Source organism: Peromyscus eremicus, chromosome 19 (assembly GCF_949786415.1).
Source record: "Peromyscus eremicus chromosome 19, PerEre_H2_v1, whole genome shotgun sequence".
Taxonomy (NCBI): domain Eukaryota; kingdom Metazoa; phylum Chordata; class Mammalia; order Rodentia; family Cricetidae; genus Peromyscus; species Peromyscus eremicus.
The window spans coordinates 18,546,236-18,555,347 of NC_081435.1; the positions used below are offsets into that span (position 1 = coordinate 18,546,236).

Genomic DNA, 9,112 nt, shown 5'->3' on the forward strand with positions numbered 1-9,112 from the left:
CATGAGGAAAAAATATTCTGATTTTATTATAAAATCACAAGTTTGTAACAATAATGTATATCTTGTAAAGGATTAAGATGAAATTATATTATATGGACTCTTGCCACAGACAACTAAAGTATGATACACACAGTAGGGTGGTCGTCATTTAATGGGAGAAGAAGCTGACTCAGGAAAAAGTGCCCAAGGAGCAGAAGTCACAAGGATACTGCCCTGTTGTTAACTTGAGGTGAAACTGATGTACTTATTTAAAGCAGCTCAGCTCTGATATTATCACTTCTGTGATATTTGTTTCAGACTTGTGGAGTCGGGAGACTCAGAAATTAGCGTTTCCATCTATGAAGAACAGACAAGCACATGCCTGTCTGTGTAAAAGCTCAGAAGACAAAGTTTGGAGCTGGGTGGTAATTCTCATCTTTATTTAGAGTGGGTCCAAAGGACAGCACACTCAATTCTTCATTAGAAGAGTTTTATCTAACTGACCTTTTTAAACCAAAGGCCATCTATTTACTATGTATTTGCTTGATGTTTCAGACAAGAACCGCACATCAAAAGACAGTATTTAGATTAATTGATTTCTTGTCGCACGCTGGCTCTACCACAGCTCTGAAAACGAATCTGGGGTTTCTGGTTTGCCAGTATGGTTTCTTTACTCATAGTTGGGTATATTTTTTATTTTTTTTTCTAATGGCTTAATGTTGACTATTGTGTAAGAAACAAACTAACAACTCTTGTGCAACAGATTTTATGCGATTAAAAATAAATCTCATATAGGCACAAATTACATCCTACAACTCAGTGGATGCATACATTTTAAGGTTATAGATGCATGAAGCACATAAAGTTGGGTAATTATGGGGAAGATGAAAGAGAAAATAGGGATGGAAAGAACAAATAAAATATAACAAGGTCAGGTCTGCATCTTGAGCTATAAATAAGTCAACATGGCATAGTAAGTTTCCATGTCTACACTAGGTATTGAGAAATAGACAGAAGTTCAAAGGGAGGCAAAGCCTGAGTCAGGGTGGGTGAGGCTTGCTTCAGAGAGAATGTAGAATTTGAACTATGTCTGAAGAACTAAAATATGTGAACATGAAAGGAGGAACCAACTCTGATTCATGAAAGGGAAGGCTGGAGAAAATCTTGGGGGTGGGGCAGTGCAAGGAGATTCAGGGTCCATGAGTACACACTGCCCTTCCAAGGATGAAAACAGAACCCCAGGGCCACTGTACATAGGAAGATTGATGCTGGAAAGGGCTTTGTCATCAACGTCAAACCAAACAACCTTTAGAACACAGTTTCTGTGCACATCATCCATATCATGGGAAACTGAAAATGGGTCTGGTCCCCTTTCTGAATCCTTCCTCTTCTCTTGCTGTAAAAATTCAGAGAAAGAAAAGATGTCTATCATTAAGCTGATCCCAGGAACAAAAAAAGATAGGCAAGGTCGTGTCCCCTCCCACAGAGAGACATACACAGAAAGCTGTGGCCTGTGATCTACTCCCCATTAGGGCAGTGTGGTTTCTCTTAATAAGGCCCCAATTGCTCTTCAAGCATAGAGTCTGTCAATCAGAAGGCAGTGTGTTGCTAGAGTTTTCCTGCCTGGCCCACAGTCAGGACAAATCTCTCTCACCCGCCCGTCCCGCAGCCACTCAGACCCGACCAAGTAAACATAGAGACTTATATTGCTTACAAACTGTATGGCCGTGGCAGGCTTCTTGCTAACTGTTCTTACAGCTTAAATTAATCCATTTTCATTAATCTATACCTTGCCACATGGCTCGTGGCTTACCGGGATCTTCCCATGCGGCTTGTCATGGAGGTGGCTGGCAGTCTCTCTGACTCAGCCTTCCACTTCCCAGAATTCCTCTCCTTATCCCGCCTATACTTCCTGCCTAGCCAATGGCCAATCAGTGATTTATTTACTGACCAATCAGCAACACATTTGACGTACAGACCATCCCACAGCAGCAGTGAGCTATTGTTATCACTTATCCTAATCCGCAGAACCCAGTTGATAAAAAGGTTAGAAATGGCATTAAGGCAGTGTGGCAGCATGAGAGCAAAACAGTGCGATTCAGACTGAGCTATGTAATCCCTGTCCACTCTGCCATCCCTGGAACAAGAACAGCAACCCACAGAAGCAGCTCCCAGGGCCTCCAAGTTAGTGTTAAAGAAACGGACAGAATATTTCCACTGTACTCATAAGCACACTTATATACCTGTAGCAGCAATGAAACAGAATATTTGAAAGGTCTGTTCAGTTCCAATAAATACAGTGTTACAAGACCAAAGCATTCGGGAAAGGGGAAGAGGAAATAGACTTAAGTTTTAACATGGTAGATCATTTTTTCCCCATCTTCTTATGGTTCCTCAAAATAAGATACAGTAACCTCTGTTGGCTATCCTGTCATTGAGGACCCAGATTCAAACTGCAATGCATACATCAAACTATTTTAAAAGATTTTCAAGTTTTTTTTCCTAGGACACACATGTCTTTTCTCCAAGGCATTCTCTAAATATAACTATATTACTATATTTTATTTTATTAAATTCCCAGTAAAAAGCATAAGCAAATATTTCACTTTCACAGTAGATTTCTCACCATGAGTGGATTGTTCACTCATTTCTCAGGGATCTATACCTTATGCAGAGGATTATGCAAGATCTCCAAGTATGGCTGTAATGTAAAGTTCTGCACAAACATGTCTCCTTGAGCAGCATCTCAAGACCTGTCCCAGCATGAACAAAAGAGAATCAAGTTACATGAGTGGAGGGTTAGGAGAACATACATAACTATCTGGCTAATAAGACAATGGTATGATCTGCCTGTCCAAATAATGATCACTCACAGAATGGACATGCTTCTCCACAGACCCTCAGCAAACAGTTGCTGACAGAAGAAACGTATCAGAAAATCAAAGGCAAAAGGAAAGTCATCTTTTGGTGTGAGCACACAGCTGGCTCAGTGAAGATCCTGTCTGCAGAGTTGTGAATTGATGTTAGAATCACTAATACTCGGTCCCAACTGGAGCTGCAGGCAGAAGAGATTCAGTTTCCTTAGGAGACTGGTCGGCCGTGGTCTCATAGAGGAAAAGGAATGGATCGACGTGAAGATAACAAAGCAGTAAATGAAATGAGTAGGAAAAAACAAATTAACAAAAATCCCAGCACCAAACAAAAAAAAATCCAGAAAAGAGAGGCATCCAGCAAGAGGAACACTGGGAGTAGAGAGTAGGACAGGGATAGTAGGGGAATGGAGACACTTGACAACATGTCCAAGAGTAAGAGATCTCATGCTATTCTTTCCTGATGCTGGGGAACTCACACAGGTGCTGTGTGTTGTAGAAATAGTTTTGTGGAATAGTGGTCCCTGTGTTTCTAGTTGTGTGGTTTTGCTGGTAGTGGTGGTAGTAGCGCCTTTTGATATTTTGTATTTGTTTTGTAGTTGCCTTATTTTATATTCAATATTTATAATTCTTCATCACAGCAGGAACATGAAAATAGAAAGTTTGCAACCAATTTGAGAGAATTTAGAAAGACAGTTAATCTTGCTGCAAAATATGATTGAATACGTCCTGAAAGTTATATGTGAAGTTTTACTGCAATTTAAGTATAATATATGACAGTTCAAAGTGAAGGGTACTTACTAGATTGAGAGCTGCAGGGATTTTTTTTTCCTATATAATTCTACCTCACTGAATATTTAGTGAACCAAACATTGAGATAAAAGTGGTGGAGATAAGACCTCATCAGTAATGGCAGGGCACTTACTTGGAAGGCAATCTCAGGAATTTTAAGATGAAGGTTTTTCTGTCTGAACATACTTAACATGACTATGGATGAGGAGTTGGTGGGAGACTGCAAAGGCTAATGCAATAAATGACCACACCATTAGAATATTGGGATGTTCTAACATTCAGCTACCTATCTCACAGGTCATACCTCTTGTAGAAGGGAAGACACGTGATTCTGAGGCAAATGACAGGACTGAACCAGGTATTTAAGAGACAGTGTCTTGCTTTTGCCAATGACACCCTCTGCTTCCTTGATAGATTATATAGGTAGCTGGCCTCCATTCCTGACAAGGTGATATGAACAATAATACATACTTAGAAAACTTTTCTAAGTGTTTGAAGAACTAATTGGCTAATATTTGCCAAGAGCTTTGAAGATGGGAAAGGCTAAATAGTGCTACTACAGTGTCATGCTTGTCTAAGACTAATGAGCTCAAAGGGAGATCTTCCCACCAAGTGAAAGCTTTTTTTTTTTTTTTAAGTGACGTAGCATCCTTTCTTTTCTGCAAGGAGGACATGCAAATAACATATATAAATAAGTCCCTCAGTGCCTGGAGCAGGTAGGTGATCTGCTAACTGTTGCAATTTTTACCATTCTCTTTACCATCCTCCTCACCACTGCTCTCTCTCTGCCCATGCAGAGATTCAATTAGATTAACTGTTGAAACATACACCACAAATGATTTATTTGTACATATTATTCTCATCTCCTGCTTTGAGAAAAGGAAGATAAGGAGACTCTGATCAATGGAGCTGCCCCTACTGAGTGAATCCACAGGTTCTTCGTCCCTGGATTTTTCTGTCTCCACACTGTCTTTCCTGTGCAGATCAGCTGTCATGTGGGTTGTTGCCTTCAACTGCTCAATTTCATAGTATAACTTCTGTTCCCATGACTCTATTCACACATGTTTTATTTTAGAAGGCTATTGTAGATGTACAAATAAATTTCTCTGTTCTCTAATTCTAGGATATCTAAACTTAATCTATCAAGTATCTATCTATCTATCTATCCGTCTATCCCCTGTTTATCTATCCATCCATGAATCTACCCATCTATCATCCATCTACAACCTATCTCTCCATCCATCCATCCATCCATCCATCCATCCATCCATCCACCCTTCCATCCATGCCTCCTTCTACCCATTCCTTCTCATCTTTCAATCCATTTATTTTTCCACCCATATGTCCCTCCCTCCATCCATGTATCCATCTGTCACCTATCATGTCCACAGGTAACAATCTAACTGTGCCTATTAAATATCTTCCTTCTATTATCTATCCATGTTCCATCTATCTACCAACTGTCTACTTATATATCCATACATCACCTATCAAACAATGATTATCTAGTTTTTCTTTTCTAGTATGCATATATTCCTCTATCATTTATTATTTATTAATTTTCTATCAGTTTATCATCTATCATATTTCTGTCTCCAATCATGATCTTTATTCATTTTTTTCTCTGTCACTCAGAGTTCTATTCTCTTCATCCTTTTTTTGCTCTTAATCTTCCTACAGTTTAAAGTGTGTATTTCCTAATTATGAATCTTACCATTTTAGTCTTTGCTCCATAACTACATGAAAACGCAATCCAGTCTTATGGCTTTAAAACTCACCTCTGTGGAAACAAATTTAAATAACGTGCTCTCTCCTAACTACATCTCTACATTTCTCACTTCTTGTAAGAGCTCTTAAGTGGAGTGTTTTACATACTTTCCCATTACATTTTAAAGTGAATATGGAATTTTACCTACAGACTCTTCTCTCCTTGACTTTATCTTGCTAAATAAAAATACAACACTCCTCCCAGGATTTCAAATTTACATTCCAATCTTCATGCCACTTCCCCCTATTCCTTGCCCACCATGATGACTTGGTTTACAATGCAATACCTTAGGCCCTCACAAAAAAAGGGAAAAAATGTCCATATTCACTTTTATCTGTTTAGCACTTCTGTTTATCTGTATTTTTTCTCTGGTTTCCTGACTATATAATTATGGTCACTGCCCAGTGGTGCTTATCTATTTATTTATTTTAATTTTTTTTGGTTATTCAAGACAGGGTTTCTCTGTGTAGTTTTGGTGCCTGTCCTGAGTCTTGCTCTGTAGACCAGGCTGGCCTCGAATTCAAAAAATCGCCTGGCTCTGCTTCCTGAGTGCTGGGATTAAAGGCATTTGCCACCGCCACCCGGCCAGTGGTGTTTATTTTACACATTGTCCTCATATCCATGCTGATAGGGAATTTAATATCTTTTGTTCTTTCTAACTCAGAAACACCATAATCTTCAAAACCTTGGATCTGTATCCCCATTCATGTAATCTTCACACAGTTAAACTTTACTGTCTTCTGTGTACCATAAACTGTTCAGGATTCTGGCTACTTTGTGCTTGTCCCTTGGTATTCTACCTGTCTAGTATACCTGGTCACCGCCTCTCTCTCTAATTCCTACTCACCATTCAATGCACAACGTTTAACAGATCTCAAAGTCTCCTTCATCTAGCTACTGGAAAAGAAGTATTTTTCTTTAGGTAAGCCTTCCAAGCAGTCACAGGGCCATCTGACAGTTTATAAAGTTATTAGTAACCTCACTTTTTACATTTCTAGTATTTTCTTCATAAATATTTTGATGGTTAGTGTTAACCGTCAACTTGGCACACTTTAGAGTCACCTGTTAGAGAGTCTCACTGAGGGATTGTCAGGACCAGATTGGCCTGTGTGTGTAACTACGGGGAATACCTTCATTATACTGAGATGTGGAGATACAGTTATTAGAAGTGATACCATCCCTTGAGCAGGAGATTTGGGAATGTATAAGAGTTGAGAAAATGAGAAGAGGTGTCTCAATCCATCGCTCTTTGCTCTTCATTGTACATGTGATGTGACTGGGTGTTTTAAGTTCCTAGTGCCTTGACTTTCCTGCCATGATAGACTACAACCTAGAATTATGAGTCATATAAATCCTTTCTCCTATACATGGATATTTTTCTGGGATATTCCATTGCAACAGGAAGTAAAACTAATACAAGTATGTATATAATTTTCTTCAAATTCAATGGCACAATTTCAAATGTAAGTCTATCTTTTGATTGGCATTGTAAAGGGTAGACTTGTACACATGTTTTTCTCTACATGTTGGCTCCTAGTGAGGAAAGGTAGAGGTCTGACCACAGATAGTAATAGACATACATCTGGTGGGTGCCCTGCTTTTTGTTGCTCTGGAGACCAGGAGCTGATGCTGGTACTAGTAATGATGAAAAGAAAAGAATAAGAAAAGAATGGGGAAGAAGAATCAGACTGCATATTTCAAGAAAAGCCTATTTTCTCTTAGTCTCCTTCAACCACAATATTATTCTAGAATAAGTGTAAGACTTCCCATAGGCTCAGCTGTTGTGTCCTTATAACCTCAACCGAGAAGTACGTTATGATAGGAGAGGATGAGGTTGATACTAGTGTTCTCAAAAAATAACTGCTAAATTAGGGAATAAATTTTATTTTATTTTTCACAATGTGACCAGAACATAGACAAGTATGAGCAGGATACTAACAAAATTATAAATTGATCACTTACTTAAGGACATCTCTTAATTTTTCATGTGGTCTTTTTGTTCAGTGATTCTTTACTACTAATTTTTGTGGTACACATGCTCTTGACTTGTCAGTTTTCCTGGCCACACAATACTGTTCCTCATCTTCATTCATTACAAGTGTTTTCCTACCTCAGGGACTTTCTGCTTGTCCAGTTCACTTTGCATCAGAACCTGATGACCCATTCATCCTGTGACAGGACATCAAAATATGTCTTCATAAATTATATTGTGTGATTGACTGTAAGAAACTGTTAAGTACTCTAGTAGGTATTTCTTGACAGGAAAAAGGAGATGAGATACAACCTGTATATGCAATGGAATAACTCAGACAGACTATTGAATTATGGTAGAAGATGATGACCATCAGGTAGTACAGGCCTGAACCAAAATATTTGATGTAGAATTAGAACCATATATCTTGACAGTCATTCAAAATGTACATTTATAAGACAGAATTGGAGAAAAAGAAAAATAAGCATATAAGAAGAATTGGGAAAACATTAATTAGATACAGAAGAGAAAGATATTGCCGTGATGAGAAAGAAATATACCTGTAACTCTTCATGTGATGCATGTACATACCTTAGTCATTTCCTTATGGTTTTATTTCTGTTAGGAACAAGAATAACTTAGTTTATTTTTCTTGATATATCTTGAACTGGTCTATATTTTTGTGATTGCTTATTTGCAAGCCAGGGAGTATAACCAAAAAAGTCAAGTGAATTCTCCATAGTACTTCTATGTCCCATCACAGAAAGTCCTGATTATGCTTTGAAGCATTGCTTTACCATCAAAAGACAGAAATTACTTCCCAAATTTATACATTGTGTGTGTGTGTGTGTGTGTGTGTGTGTGTGTGTGTGTGTGTGTGTCTGTGTGTACTATATGGAATAATTTTACTTGCATTTTTTGGTGTTGTTTGTTCCTTGAGGCAGAGTTTCTCTGTGTATCAGCCCTACTGTGGGAGCCCGTTCTCGGGTTCCTCGTGGCTTTACCCAGCAGGTCCACATAGAGGATGATTAGACCACGGGCCTGAGTGCAGGTGTCTGAGATGGTCTGCACTTGCCTGTGCTGGGGGAGGAGGTCTTTTGCTCCACCCCTTGGCGTCTCTATAAAAACCCTGGGGCAGAGACAGTCGGGGCCTGTTGGAATAGGTTCCAGGCCCTCTCAAGGCTATCCTTTATTTTCTATCTGTTTATCTCCGCGATATTCTCCGCAATAAATCCTTCTATCTAATATTTCCTGCTGCTCGCACTCAAGAAAACTCTGGGGAACTGTGGGGGTGGTTGGGTAAACGCCCCACAGAATGGCGCAATGAACAGGGACTAAAGAAAAAAGAAAAAAAAGGGACTAAAGAAAAAAAGGGGGGACTAAAAAAAGGGGGGACTAAAGACAAATGAACAGGGACTAAAGACAAAGTAATAGGGACTAAAGATAAAGGAAAATAATAGTTTTATTACAGAGTTTTTGGCGAAAGTGCTGAGTTCAGCCCTGCCAGTGGATGAGGCATGCCGGTGTTATGGAAAATATATATTTTATATATATATATATTTGAGAGGCAGGGGTTTTATCCTCGAGAGAAAAGGAAAGCGGACTGGAAGGATGTCCGATGCTGCAGCGAAATTCTCTTCTGTCAAAATTTTCTATCTTCTATCCCTTTCTCAATTTCTATCTGTGAAAATTAAGTATAAGGCATAGGGTAGTAATATAGTGTAGGAAAAA

The 9,112-nt window shown here is 38.8% G+C and overlaps 1 long non-coding RNA gene across 1 annotated transcript; it reads right to left on the reverse strand.

Annotated features, from left to right (window-relative positions):
- Positions 1-584: 584 nt before the first annotated feature.
- LOC131896026 (uncharacterized) lies at positions 585-7,629 on the reverse strand. The gene is made up of 3 exons (XR_009375346.1): positions 7,520-7,629; positions 2,645-2,732; positions 585-1,375 (listed from the first exon to the last, which is right to left on the reverse strand). It is a non-coding gene; the product is annotated as an uncharacterized LOC131896026 (long non-coding RNA).
- Positions 7,630-9,112: the final 1,483 nt, after the last annotated feature.